General features: G+C 38.8%; 1 non-coding gene across 1 annotated transcript; it reads left to right on the forward strand.

Annotated features, from left to right (window-relative positions):
* Positions 1–7,920: 7,920 nt before the first annotated feature.
* On the forward strand, positions 7,921–8,027 carry LOC141603436 (small nucleolar RNA R71). The gene has a single exon (XR_012525314.1). It is a non-coding gene; the product is annotated as a small nucleolar RNA R71 (small nucleolar RNA).
* Positions 8,028–16,217: the final 8,190 nt, after the last annotated feature.

Consider the following 16,217-nt stretch of genomic DNA (forward strand, 5'->3'; position numbering starts at 1 on the left):
CCTAGCTAAGGAAACTACTCACTCCTTATCAAATTTAACATGTAAACAAGGTTGTAAATCATTTTAGCAAGGCAAAACATGATGAATGAATGAAAATGATTAACAATAATTAAAGCAAGGATTAAGAGAATTATACCTATGGAGATTCCACAATAATAATGCAAAGAATAATAGAAGTACTTGATGATTGATGGAAGGTTGTCAATCTCCCAATAAACCCAAATAATATTCTAATTACCCAAAATAAATGATGAACAATAGAGAAATTAAGGAAAGATTAAGAAATGAGATTTGTATTAATGCTAAATTAAGAGTTGTTTACAAGATTAAGAGAGTATTAAGATGAGATAAAAGAGTATTAAGACTTGATGCCAATCTAAGTAGTACAATGGGGTATTTATACAAAAGATTAGGTACAAAATTAGGGTTACTTAGGGCTTAAATGACTATTACGACCCTTAAGAAAAGTTGAGGAAATGCTCCTCTCCAAGGAGATGCTCATCTCCGTTTTGCTAGTCCCCAGAGAATATGCTCGTCCCGAGCGCCTAGGCACTTAGGCAGTAGGCACGGTGGAGTCTGCAAGGGAATCCGAGCGGATCAGGGGAGAGACGCTCGGATTGGTTGGCTTCAAGACGAGCGTCTTGGCATCGGGACGCTCGGATTGGTGGGCAGGGAGACGCTCGGATTGGCAGGGAGCCGCTCGGATCCTGGGTCAGGCACTTCTCTTTTCTTCTTTCCTCAACAATCCTCGGGGATCTTGTTGAGGATTCAAGGATCCTTTCATCATTGCCAAATATATTTTACTATCTATATAGGCCTTCTAGTATCATCTTCTATTCGATGCTTGGTCATTGAATTCGGTCAATTTTGCTCCATTTTGCCATGAAAATGCAAGGTTTGCACTCCTCTCCTACCAAGGAAACAAAACCTCAAAGAATATGCAAAATGGGAAACTAAAGATAGTAAATGACCTAATAATGCACTAAAAAGCAAAGGAACGAGGCTAATTCGGGGACTAAATATGCTCAAATATGAGTCACATCAAATATCCCCAAACCGAACATTTGCTCGTCCCGAGTAAAGAGTTGAAAAACACTAGGACCCTTATTCAAATTATCCTAATAATATAGCCGATGTGAGACAATTAGCGGGTCTCACTCCGCCCCTTCAACTCACAACAAGACAACCATAAGGTAGGATGCCTTTTTGCAAGGCAAAGTGGGGCTTGCCAAAATGGCGACACATCCAAGCATTAAAGCACACAAAACAAATAATGGATGCATCTACAAAAATGAATAGCCACTTTCCTCATCTAAGTGGCGGAAATTATCTACAAGGGAAGCAATATAAGGGTACACATTCTATTATAGATACGGTTTCTTCAAACTACTAAGCCTAGAAGGATACCAATAAATCACCTCCAAGTTGTGTCAAGCTAGGGTACCTTTTTCCTCAATTATTAAATGCTTTCGTCAAGAGTAGACTCCCTATGGTGTTAGAAACACTGGAGGATCGCGGAATTCCCCTTCTTGCCTTGACAAGAAGAAATGTCGTCCCCTCTCTACCATGCATAAAAGTGGATACGATGGAAAAGGGATCAATAGTATTTGAGTTTCATGTGGGAGTTTGCTTTGTTGTTGTTTTTCCCCCCAATTTGTGGCATTTGACATTTTGAGAACATTTCTTTGCCATTTCTTTTGATTTTTGGCATTTTCAACACTTGACAATTTCAACTTTTTCTTGGATTTCTTTTTGAACATTTTCAAATTCACCCCATTTGTAGTGAGGGTGCTTATTTTTGAAGCATAGGAGTATTCATTTTTGTTACTCCTCTTTTCTTTTGATGCAATTGCAAACTTTTTGACTTTCATTTCAATTCTTGAACTCAAATTTTGAACAATTTATGTGCCCATTCCCTTTGATGACAAAAATGTGGTAGAATATGGATGATGGATGGTTGCAAGGTTTCAAGGGTCACCGTAGAATAAATGGTAGCCAAGAAGTTATCACACCACAAGGTACTCTTGACTAGGCCTTAATCCATGGGTCAAAGGATACTAGCATGACACATCCTAGGGTGTTTTACAAGTATTCTAACAAGCAAAGTCTTAAGAAGAAAAAGTATCTACAAGGGCCTTATATACACTTATCAAGCTTCCCAAATAGACGGTTTCACAAAATTTTTCCTAAATCCAACTATATGCCATGATGCAACTAACATTTATACAACCTAATGCATATGATTCTACCAACTAGTATGCCAAATAATCTAAATGCAATCCTAAATTCACATTGTTTATACCGCATCAATCAAAATAAAGCCACATAGTCATTAACATAAAGAGGACAAAGGAGATTGGAAAGATCATACAATGTGGTCTTCTATATCCACATGTCTCGGATGTGGCGTAGTCGATCAATGTGAAAAAGGATGAACAAACACAATATATACAAGACTACACTATAAAGGAAAAGAACATGTTTTTAGGTTTTTGAATTTTTCAAATTTTTATGGTTTTTATGATTTATGAAATAAAAAGACAGGTTTTTGTATTTTTCAAATTTTTTCAATTTTTATCATTTTTGTTTTAAAAAGTCATGTTAGAATTTCCCATCCCCACACTAGTATGAGCATTGTCCTCAATGGCCAATACGATAGGAAATTATGCAATTTATATGAAAATGGATGATTTATAAGCTAAATGAAAACTATATGACATATAAACAAGTGATGCAACTAAACTATACTATATGATGCATGAGTTTTTGTTTTGGTTGGAGAGCATAATTTAGATTAGCTCCCAACGCATATGCATAATCTTCCCCAAACCAAAATATACACCATTTCTAATGTCAAAAATTGGGGGAGTTCATGCATAATGATGCTATGCATGAAACTACAATTGTCATTTTGGATTTTGAATGTGGGAACAATAAAAGAAACACCTCAATGGGACCGAGGTGTGAGTCCTCTAAATGATGCTAGGACTCAAAATCATGATCAAGATAAAAATTATATGAAAAACAAGAGAAATAAACAAACCTTAAAGGAGGTGTAGGAGACTCACAAAGTATTATGGCATCCTCCCAAGAGCTTGCTAGTCCTCAATCTTCGCCCATGGCGTCATCACTATCATCTCCATCATCATCACCAACTTCTTCACTAGAAGCTTCATCAACCTCCATAGATCCGAAGGCTTCACCACTTTCACTTGAACTTCCTTCTTCTTCCTCACTACCCTCTTCTTATTCACCTTCTTCATTCTCTTCATTTACTTCACCTTCTTCATTCTCCTCATTTACTTCACCTTCTTTTCCACCACTCTCAACAACAACAACCTCCTCTTCACCCAAGCTAGCATCCCTAGAAGCACTAGGAAAGAAGACTTCCTTATCCGCCCAACTAGGCAAAGGACAAGATGGGTCAAGAAGTCATTGCCTAGTTAGATGTAAGAGAGGCGGATATAGTGCTCTATATGCATCGACTCTATCCTCATGGGCTTGTTTATGCATTTCTTGCATCAAAAGAGCCAAGTAGTCATTCCCCGCCATAACATTTTCGGGTTGAAACTCATGGTAGGTGAATGGGTAGGGTGGAGTGATAATAGAGGAGGAGGGGTCGGCAATGTCCTCCCTTTGGTGTTGTATTATGTAATTGGCTTCCTCGGAGAGTGGGAGAAGTTAGTGTGGCATATGGACATTGAGTCGGCAAATTTTGTTCGGTAAAGTGAAGGACTTGGCATCTTTTGTAAGCCACTCAAATTCGTTGTCAAGATTTTCATACTTTATCTAATGGAATTTGTGAAACATAATGGCTAAATCAATGAGGTGGTCTCCCTTAACCGGTTTATAAGTACCATCTTTGTTGAAGTTACGATTGAAGTGCTTTTCTAACCATGTTACCAATCCCCCATTTACAATAAAAGTCGTGCCTTCCTTACCTTGGTCGACCTTAAGCCATCTTTCGATCAAAAGTCGAAGAATATTGTACTTCTTGGTGAACTCTCTTCCAACATTCAAGGTCGACTCGAGATAGATAAAACCAAGCTCGGTGAAGTTGTTTGCTCCCTTCCTAGCTATCAAAGTGTGCCCAACAACCTTGTGCCATACCCTTATGCTCGGATGATGGACATAAAGGGCACGACAATCATGGTAAGATGTAAACTTTCTTCCGGTAATCGCCTTCCATAAGGGATCGGGATCATATTTTTCTACGGGTTTCTTCACATAGGTTGAGTCATTGCTAAGGCCAAAAACTTTACCAAACTCGTCATAAGACATTTTCCTATCAGCATTCTCAAGGCGGAATTTAATGTTTGTTCGAGTCTCCACCTTTGTAACTTTCAATGAGCTTAAAAACTCCAAGGTAAGGGATGAATAGGTCAACTCTTGCATATTAAACAAAGTAAGCAATCCCATGGACTCGAAGAGATTCTTGGTTTGTTCAAAGACACCCAATTTGGTCAAGGTCTCTTGGCATATAAACTTGGTGGGTAAGATTGATTTCTTAGCAAGGGATACAAATGTCTTCCTATGAGCATCAGATATGAAAATTACCTCCGGATAATCATGTAGTTGCTCAACAACCGGAGTAGAAGTAGTAGTTTCCACCATAGGAGAAGTAGTCTCTTGAATTTCCATCCTTGCACTTTGAACCACCAAAGCCAAAGCCTTGAAAGCCTTGAAGAGCTTGTTGCCTTTTTGAGAGATTCTTATTTGGAGGTGCCTTGTTTCCACCTTTTGTCCTGGCCATCTTCTCCTTGTATATAGTAACACCCAAAAATTTGCTTGAATTCCTTAAGTTTCAATAAGACCCAAATCGATTTAGGATTTTTTTTTTTTGAATTTTTCCTTGTATCCTAGAAAATCGATTCAAACCTTGAGGATCTTGGTGTTTTAATTGCTTGTTGTTGACAAAGGAGGGATTTTTTTGAGTTTTGAGGGAGTTTGGAATTAATTTGGATAAATTTGGTTGAGAAAATTGATTTTGGTGGATGGAGGGATTGAGGGCTTTGGAGGTTTTGGAGATGTGTTTGTGTTTTGAATGAGTAAAATGAATTGGGAAAGGTGGGGTTTTAATCCCGTTATATTTGAATTGCACAGGGGAGACGAGCGAATCTAGGTCGGGACGCTCGGATTCTGTTTCAGCTTGTTTCAGAAAATAAGACCGTGCTGAGACGAGCGTCTTTCTGAAGGGAGACGAGCGGATTTCCTTTAGGATGCTTGGATTCCTTGTCAGGGAGAAATCCCAAATTTTACCAGCGGTAGGACGAGCGGATCCTCCGTGAGACAAGCGTTTTGACTGAGACGAGCGGATTTTATATGGAGACGCTCGGATCTTCAGTCATACCAAAAATTTTCTTCTCCATCTCTCTTAGGACGAGTGTCTTCTTCCCAGGACGCTCGGATTTTCTTCAGGATGAGCGGATTCTTGTCGGGCCGCTCCGATTGTCTCTGTACCTCACGGATTCAGTTCCACCCGTGGGTATTTCATAACCCGAGTCATTTACTCTTCATTCCTTTGGTCTTCATTGTGGGTGCACTACAAAGGCTTGGATAGCCTAGAAAATTGCTATCCCCACACTATGTCAAAACACTACACATCAATAAAAATATAAGTCCCTCCCTCACTTTCTCGCGAAATGAAAATCTTGATCAAAGCATAAAAATACAAATCCAAAATTGACAAAAATGCAATACATTAAGTAAAATGCAAGTTAAGAGGTTAGAATATTTATAAATGGTGGTTTAGGGAGGACTCCACCAAACTCTCATCCATGTATGAGATGTCAAGGGGGCATAGCCAAGGTGTTGTTGATGTTGCTCAACACCTTGAAGAAGTAGTCAAATGCTTGTTCATTGTTATGATAAAGATCTTCAATAGACCTTTGCATAGATTGTTCTTCATTGTGGTCTTGGGTCATAGCATTACCAATATAAGGATTGAATATCCCTTCAAACTCATCATCCCAAAGACGGCATACTTCGTCTACTTGTTCCCCAATAGTATCATGAGTTGATGAGAACAACTCCTCTTTCTTTTTGTCATTATGGCCAATGAGGCCTTCCTCTTATCTTTTCATGAGTGGTGGTGAGCTATTCAAGCTCTCATTCTTGTTGAAACATTCTTACTCTTTAGATGGAGCATCTTGGAGATTACCCATTTTCTTCTCCCATATGGGTGGTGATTCTTTACCCATAGCTTGTTCTTTGCATTGAGATGTCAACTTCTTCCTATCACTTTCTCGGCTATAATGATCAACCATGAAACATGGCTCATGTAGCCGGGGAGCTTTCATTGTCTTGTCAAGATTAAAAGTGATGGTTTCATCTCCCACTTCGAGTGTGAGCTCTCCATGTTTCACGTCAATCACCGCTCCCGCGGTGTGTAAGAAATGTCTTCCTAGAATGATAGGAATGTTGGAATCCTCCTCCATATCAACAATAACAAAGTCTACCGGGATGAAGAACTTGCCAATTCTTACTGGCATATCTTCCCATACCCCTACAGGTGTCTTCGTTGATCAATCCGCCATTTGAAGTGTGATATTAGTGCACTTAAGCTCTCCCATTCCTAGCCTCTTGCATACCGAGTATGGCATGACACTCGGATCCTTGAGTTTTGGAGTGTCACCAATAGTGCATGGAATGGAGAAAATTCCCGGATCCTTGAGTTTTGGAGGTGAACTTCCTTGTAGGATGGCACTACTCGCCTTAGTGAAAGAAATAGTCTCAAGCTTCCGGATGAATTTTTTCTTCGTAAGAATATCTTTCATGTATTTCGTAAATGGAATTGAGACTTCCAAGTTTTTCACAATCTCCATAAACTTCCCAAGTTGTTCATCAAACTTAGGCTTAGCTTGACGACTTGGAAATGGAAGTCGAATCACAATAGGCTCCTTCTCTTTAGCCTTTTCTTCATCCTTCTTTAAAACTTCTTGAATGGTGGGTTCTTCTTCCATAGAGTTTTCCACAACTCTTTCCTTGTCACTAGCATTCATAACATCTTCATCAACGGGCCTCTTAGGCCCTTCATACCTTGTACCACTCCTTAAATGGATGGCACTCACCGACTCTTGTCTTGGGGGATTACCTTGAGGTGGCAATTGCCCCTTTTGTCTTTGTGAACTAGAAGATGTTAATTGAGATATTTGGGTCTCCAACATCTTTGTGTGAGCTAGTATGTTGTTAATGGTGATGTCTTTTGCTTTGCTATCCTATTGCATTTGAGTGAAAAGCTCTTGTTGGTTCTTTTGCATATGAAGGACCGCTTTTTGAACATCAAAACCTTGGTCATTCGTTTGATTGTATGGAGGTTTATTTTGATAACTTTGGTTTTGATTGTAAAAGGGTCTTTGAGCTTGGTTTCTCATTGGAGGTGGGATGTATGTTGTTTGAGGGTTTTGAACATTTTGGCTTTTGTATGATAGGTTGGGATGGAATTTGGTGTTTTCATTGTAATAGTTGGAATAAGGGGTACCACTCTTGTACGCTTGGAAAACATTCACTTGTTCACTTGTTCCCCTACATTCACTTTGGTTATGTCCCAAAGTTCCACAACTCTCACATACTCCACTTGGAATTGATGAAGATGCCACCATGGCATTAACATGTTGCTTAGGTGATTTGGAGGCCTCTTCAAGTTTAGCCATAGCCTTCTCAAACCTCAAATTAATGGTGTCAATATGAGCACTAAGTTGAGCACCCAATTGAGTAATAGAGTCCACTTCATGCTTTCCTCCTCTAGTAGCCTTCCGAGGTCTACTATATTGTGAGTTATGGACCGCCATTTCCTCAATCTTGTTCCATGTTTGATTATCATCAACTTCGGTAAACATACCATTTGATTCCATATTGATAATGTTTCGGGAGTCTACATATAGACCATTCCAAAATTGTTGTACAAGGAACCACTCGCTAAGTCCATGATGTGGACAAGATCGACAAGTATCCTTGAATCTCTCCCATGCTTCATACAAAGATTCCTCGTCCCTTTGTTTGAACCCGGTGATTTGGGCTCTCAACATGTTAGTCTTCTTCGGAGGGTATAATTTCTTGTAGAAAGCAAGTGCCAATTTCTTCCAAGAGTCAATACCAATAGTAGCCTTATCTAGGCTCTTCAACCATTGTTTCGCGGAACCAATCAAAGAAAAAGGAAATAAGACCCATCGAATTTGGTCTTGAGTAACTCCGGTTTGAGAAATCGCATCACAATAATCTCAAAAAGTTTCCATATGAGAATGAGGGTCTTCACTAGGCATCCCCTCAAATTAACTTCTCTCAACCTATTGTATAAATGCGGATTTTGCAATGAAATTACCGGTTAAGTGTTGTGGTGTAGGAGTACCATTTGGTAGGTTCTCCTCGGTTGGTACGGAATATGATGAAAATTTAGGCATTGTGGGTTTATTTTGTGGTTGGTTTTGTGTTGGGTTATCCACTCCTTCTCTTACAAAAGGGTTGGTAAACTCAATATTGTTTGGTTGAATGTCCACAATCTCACCAATACCTCTCAAAGTATTTCTAGCAAGTCTTCTATTGTTGGTTAAAGTTCTTTCATATTCAAGATCAATGGGTAACAAGTTACCTTGGGATCTCCTAGACATGCAAAATATCAAACAACTCGAAAACAATTAGAACGAACCTTGAGGAGTTTGACTTCCCCAAGGTAAACAAAGACACAACTAAAAACAATTAAAGAAAATCAAATAAAGTTAACACCGTCCCCGGCAACGGCACCATTTTTGGTTCGTCGGTTTTGTTACTTGTCATCAAAAGTTACCTTGACAAAAACAATATTTATAACTTCACAAACTACTCTACTCTTAGTAAAGAGGTAAGTAAAGGTCGGATCCCATGGGACGGGTATTGATGTAGGATTTTCGATTGCAAATGTTTATGTCTAAGGATGTCACAATTTGGGTTGAGATAAGAGATCAACTAAACTTATCAACAATGTAAATAAAGTAATGAAAACAAGCAAGCAAGATGATTAAAATGGGATGTAAACAATTGATTAAAAGCACTAGGGTGTCATGGGTTCATAGGGGATTCATTGGATTTGATCATACAAACATATTTTCTATTAGATGCAAGCACTTATTGTTGTGATGGGATCGAGTTGGTTTATGCCTTACAATCCCTAAGAAGGTTTGGGTCCCGGAGCCGAATCGATTAGATTGTACAACACCTACAAGTCGACTTAATCCTCCCTATCCAACTATATTCATGGTCTAATGAGACTCGAGTTGGTTTATGTCTTACAAGTCTCATTGAAAAGGTAAGTGATGGGTAAAAAATGCAAGGATTCATAGGCTCTCATTTCATCAAACATAACATGTGCATGAGTTGAGATCAAAACAAGCAAGCAAATAAACCATGAAAGCATATTAATTTAAGCATGAATCATTCCCCATGTTGGTTTCCCCTAATTACCCATTAACCCTAGCTAAGGAACTACTCACTCATTATCATGTTGAACATGCTAGCAAGGTTGTCAATCATACCAACAAAGTGAAACATGATGAATAAATGAAAGTAATTAGCAATAATTAAAAAGGGATTAAGAGAATTATACCTACTAATGATTCCAATAATAAAGCAAAGAATAAAAGAAGTACTTGATGCTTGATTGAGAGGTTGTCAATCTCCCAATAACAACGCAAATAATCTTCAATTACCCAAAATAAAGGATGAACAAGGCTCGCATTTCATCAAATATAACATGTGCATAAGTTGAAATCACAACAAGCAAACAAATTAATTATGAAAACATATTAGATTAAATATGAATCAATCCCCATGTTGGTTTCCCCTAATTCCCCTTTACCCTAACTAACGAAACTACTTACTCATTATCAAATTTAACATGTTAACAAGGTTGTCAATCTTATTAGCAAGGCAAAACATGATGAATCGTAGATACCTCATTTCTGCACCTCCCGCAAACCACCCGGTGATGATTGGGCCGCATGTTTGGTATGCGGAATGATTTGTGACAGTTCGTAAGTTTATCGTCAAGTGATCACTCAAACATTTATGTCTACCTCTTAAATGTCATCTACATGCCGATACGGTCGTTTTGGCGGTAATTGGAGTACATTTGGAGTCCGGGCCTAAAACCGTATTCATTTTATGACAACCATTAAAATGCCGAGTCGGAATATTCTGGAATGTTCCGGATATTTCTATTCCATATTTTATAAATCTTTTAATCTTTGGTAAACAATTTCCCGTAATATTTCCACAAAATAATAAGGAAAACCAAATTATTCCGTTATTCCATAAACTAAACACGAAAATCTTTCTTCCGCAGGAGGAAACCACTTGGGAATAGACGCAGCAAGTGCTGCACCTCTTCCAAGAGACGCAGTGCCTGCTGCGCCTCTTCCCAAGTCCTTTTCTGCGTATTTTTCGTATCTTTTCATATCTTTTCGAGATTCACTTCCAAAATTTCTCCGAAAAACCCTACTTCCTCCACGTGATTAGTATAAATAGAGACCTTCTGTCTCACATATTTCTCACGCGAGTGTCCGCCCTTCTCTTCTCCCTTTGCATTCTAGACCACGTTCTTACTTTTTGGCGTCTACGTGCTTGAACTTTCGACCACGTAAGCTCGGATCCTTCTGAGTACCAGCCTCGTTTTGCATGACCGACCAATTTGACCAACTCCACCATAATCAACTTTAATCAATCTGTTTTAATTTCTCTTACGAGGGCACTTTCGTCTACATTCGAGTCGAGCATCACTAATCGTTAACTTAGTTCATCTCGTTTCGTCAAACATGTAAGTCTGAGGGTGTAAATCTCTCTTTTATTCATTGTTATTCATTTATTGCAATCATATTGTAAGATTTATGTCGAAAATACAATTAAAATCGATTTCTAAAACCCTTTGTTTAAAACCCTTTTTACGGATTATCAGAGGACAACCGTCGAGAAAGGACGCAGCAACTGTTGTGCCTCTTCGAAGGGACGCAGTAGATGCTGTTCCTCTTCGTGAGGCTGCCGCAGTTCCTGCTTCCTTTCTTCTTCCTTCGTCTTTCGTTGATTCGTTTGTTTTTCTTTTGTTTTCATTTGTTCCTTGTTTTAATATAACAATGTGAACATAAAAATTAGACATATAAATTGTTCATCATTATTAACATACAATTCATCTCATTAATTCCCGACTTAAATCCCAAGTAATTAATATTTGCAGGTTTTCGTCACTAAAGTCAAACCGGGTTGTAGAAATTCGATTCATTCATATTGGGTTTCTGGAATTCGATCTTTGATATATTATCACCTGTTTATTATCATATTTATCATTAGTCCGTCATTAATTCATCGTATTTAACCTAATCAATTTGTTTAGTTTGTTTAATTTGTCAACTAATCCTCTTTAATCTTGTAATAATTCGTCCTAATTAGTTTTATCCATGTTTTATCGTTTTTATGACCTCACTCATATGAAAATAATCTGATAATCACTTTCACTCGAGTCAAATAATATAATTAAGAATTAAAATCACCAACGAATATTAACGACTTGCAATTCCGGCTTCACAGCCAGAAGTGAGCCAAGGAACAGGCGCAGTGACTGTAACACCCCCATACTCCAAGTGCCTTACCAGGACCACTCAGGTATAAGGATACTACCATCTCGGTTGCCCGAGGTACTGAATATCATAAGACAATAAAGAAACGTACTTTTAAAGTAATTATAGATTAAGTGATTACATGTTCAAACCAAAACTAATAAAAGGAATTACAAGGTTCTCATACGGTCTACAGCTAAAACTATCAAAGCTACTAGACTTCGTCGACACAAATGGAAAGACTTCTAACGCCACGTGGTGACTCCTCCCGGCTATCCCATACGCGTCATATCACACCTGCTCAATAATCGCTCACCACCCCCCGAATGGATCACCACGTTTTAAAACATTTAAACGGGGTCGATACTAATCACACAATTCACTACATATATCAACAATAAGATAAACAGATAACCGAATCACACACACACACACACACACCACCAACCAACTCCCATCATCTCAATCGACCGTCCACACTGGACCACCGCGCCATGGGGGACCGCACCGTTCCCACCTAAGCCCCGCTCATCATACCGAGCGATAACCCTGTCCATTAATGTGCACATCTCCTTCCGTGGCGGGTTCCACGAAGGGCGAAACTAGGGCGTGAAGTCACTCCCGCAAGTGACTCCACTCAGCCGAGAACGCATCTCGAGAACCATAGACAACCAATCACAATCACAATCACACCGTAGTCACAATACGCTTACTATATCAAACAATCAATCTCAACACATCAACAATCATCCCATTATGGGACTAATACTGAGTAGGAAATCCTACCTGGAAAGCACAACAGTCAGACGATATCAACAGCTGTATCAAAAAGTCTCTTCTACGAACCCTCCTCCTATCATATAACACATAGAGGCTACACATCACAAACTACACACAAAACCCCCAATCTCTAAATTAGGGTTTAACCAAACTTAACAAAACATTATAAAAATTATATTAAAAGCTTACCCTCGACGCAGGGAACTCAACGATACGAATAACGACAAGAACTGACCGTCTGAACTCCGGGAATTGCTAAGGATGCGATTAGGAAGATGAACTGGTTGCTTTCTCTCTTAAACAGGGTTTTAGGTTTTGTAAAAGTGATTTAAAACAATGACGACTATGTTTAAATACCTTAATCGCATAATTAACAAAACCCGAGAAAACTCCCCGTAAAACCCGGACACTCGATCGAGTACCCAAGGTACTCGATCGAGTACCCCTTTACTCGATCGAGTACCCCGCTACTCGATCGAGTACCCAACAGTCGAAACTATTTTATCTCGCAACTTACCCTTACTCGACAGAGTAAGGGCTACTCGATAGAGTACCCCAAGACTTATAAATACGGAGTATTACAGTCTTCCCTCCTTAAAAGGAACTTCGTCCCCGAAGTTCAACCTATACATAAAAACAACCATACAGACTCGACCAAGACACAACAACTTAGCTAAGGACTCAAGAACTCGACCGAACATAGAACATGAACTCTTAACACCCACTCCACCAACTATGTTTACTTCCACAACATGACTCACTATATCGTATCTACCACATATATATCTCTTACGACACCAACTCCATACATAACCAACTACCATCCTCTAATGCTGCTAGCTCCATAATATCATCAACTATCAAATCTAATACCAAGACACTCATAGACATCAAACGGGATGTTACATTCTACCACCCTTAAAAGGAACTTCGTCCTCGAAGTTTACTCACACTCGTAACCTCATCATCCAATCACAATACTAGCGAAATATTCTCACACTCCTAAACATCACGCTACTACAAGCACGGTCATGACCTTTAATAAAATCACCCACAACACGAATCGATCTTTTATTCTACATCAAGACTCAACTTCCGAATATATTACCATATGTACAACCATCAAAATCTGTTTTATCGCATCCTACTCCTCTTAAGACAAATGTTACGTCCTCGTAACTCACTAATACCAAACCATGTTTATATCTCATTACCCTCTGTACCACCACATGCCAAAGATAACCGTCTATAAACCAAACACTCACCATTCTTATATCCAAGGCTCCCATACATAAACATTTCCCATTCCTCAACTCATTCGGCAAACAAGACCTAACCTATACCATAAACTCGTAGCAAATCACCATACCCACTCTTCATTATTACTGCCAAACAACATACCTCTCTACGTAAGGCACTTATCTCCCAGAAGCATAACTCACGGTCCGCACTCGTTACGTACACGCACACTAGATCCTCAAGTTCTTTCTTTCATTACCGCAAAATTCATACAAAACTTAACATGACACTAATTTCCCCAACACCCTACACTCACTGTCTCAACAAAAGATTATGAACTACCTGCCGCTTTCAGCTCATTACAACACATGTTCCACGAATCATTTTCCATTACCATGTCTACCGATGTCTCATCTGAAAACAAGATCAAAATTACCGTAACAACCTCTCACAACCGTGTCCCATCAACAGATTATCACTATCCCATGACAACAACGAAACATATACAACTCTATTTCACATCATACTCTACCTCATTCCCAACTTAACCTGGTAAGGAAAACATGAATAAGCAAGACAACTGTCTATCAGCACAAACTGACACTCGCAGAGAGCAACATCAAACAAAACAACAATCTATGTATAACTGGTATGTACTTTCGAAACCCGAATCATAATCATTCCGCCTACTCCACCACAACCGGTGACGGCATCACAACACCGCCACCAACAGCCACACCGTAGTGCGAAAATACCCGCATCACAAAGATTATGTACCGTGCCCGGATTACCACCCGAGGCACCACAACCACACCGATAGACATCACAACCGCATACAATTCCATAAATGCTGACTTAGCATAACTTCTCAGACAAGAAAAACTTACTCAAATCCACTTTATTAAATCACCACACAACATATTATATGGATAAACAGATAAGCATCTCATGAACATCCTCTCTACCATTTCCCGGAATACACATGTGTTATCAATACACATAAAATTATAACTAGCCATGTCAAATCAATCAAATTATTACCTTTTTGGATATCATTAAATTAAATTACCGTGTCCAACATATATATTACCGAACATTCAGAAAACAATTTTATAATTATCATACCATACCACTTCTTGTGAGGTCAGAACCTCACACAAACATTTACACAAATCACAGACCCGTAATCACAACCAACTAATCAATCCTGACCACGTAAGTCACCACTCAAAAAAGGTTACCTGCCGCCCGAGTTTAACTCATATGCCCCTCATAACATATTCCCCCATTCGCACAACCATCACTTCCTGCCTAATATAATCACACCTTCACTATTCAACTAATAGCGTCCGCCTCATCTAACCACATCTTATACCCTCTCACAATCATACACAATAATCAGGTCCCTACCAAATCAACCTCTTTAGAATTGCTACCTTTCTATTATTCCATCACTCTTAGCCATTAGTGATAACACCACAATGCCACCGCTGCTCGTATATCAAATCTCTTACAATCATATCAAAATAACATGGTTTTTCTACCATTTGTGGTTAACATTGCAAATAACGAACATCAAACCCATCCACAAAATTACCTCAACATTATTCCCAATGCTATCTTATTTGTATTGTCATCCAACTCTCCACCAAATATCTCGTATCGTGCCAATACTCCACCAACTTCTTACTCCCTTAATTCCTCGAAACTCATTACCAATCATGTTGCCCTGAAACTCTTATATAACCTTTAGCTAACATCCTCGTGATACCATCACACATTTCGATGATTCCTTATCTTTATATCACATAGCTCCGTGAACATTTTCCTCGACTTTACTTTTATCCTTCTTTTCTCTTTACACTCAATAATACCAATTAATAGTTCAACTCCTTATTCCTTCTAGCTAACTCTTTAGAAATCTGGTTACCCCTTCGTTGCTCCAAAACTTAATTCCATTATTTTCTACCGACATCATCTCACTCTTTCTTACCATGGATCTTCTCTTATTATGCTACCACTCATACTTGCCACTAATCTATCCATAGAACCAACGTTTAATGTTCAAACAATTGCATCCCCCTTTTTACATCTCTAGAAATCAGAATTCATTTAATATCGTTAATTACCCAAGGAAATCACACAGTAGTTTCATCTTTTAATAAACCAAACCTCCCAAACTCACTCACTGTCTACAACTACACCTCGCGACATGTCTCCACAAAGTTCACTATATATTACTCTTCTCAACCCCTTTAAACGAACTTTCACTATCTAAATCCATAACCCACACGACTCCTAACCATTTCCCTCCTTAACTCTTTACACATCTCAAGCTGCCACTATCCACATTCTTACTTTCAATCTTTTCATTCTCACGTTCATTATACTCAAATCATCCCTTGTCTATATTCACTTATTTTTACATTACTCAACACACAATCATATCACTCATCCCGTCTCGCAAAACGTGCGCCACGCCTCAATAAACTATACCAATCTTCCTTTTCTTTTTCCACCATCTATCATAATCACATATAACTCATGTCCTCCCCACCGAACTCATATTCATCATAGTGCCACTCTTTACATCATAAGATTGGGTAACTTACGCTTCAG

Source organism: Silene latifolia, chromosome 9 (assembly GCF_048544455.1).
Source record: "Silene latifolia isolate original U9 population chromosome 9, ASM4854445v1, whole genome shotgun sequence".
Taxonomy (NCBI): domain Eukaryota; kingdom Viridiplantae; phylum Streptophyta; class Magnoliopsida; order Caryophyllales; family Caryophyllaceae; genus Silene; species Silene latifolia.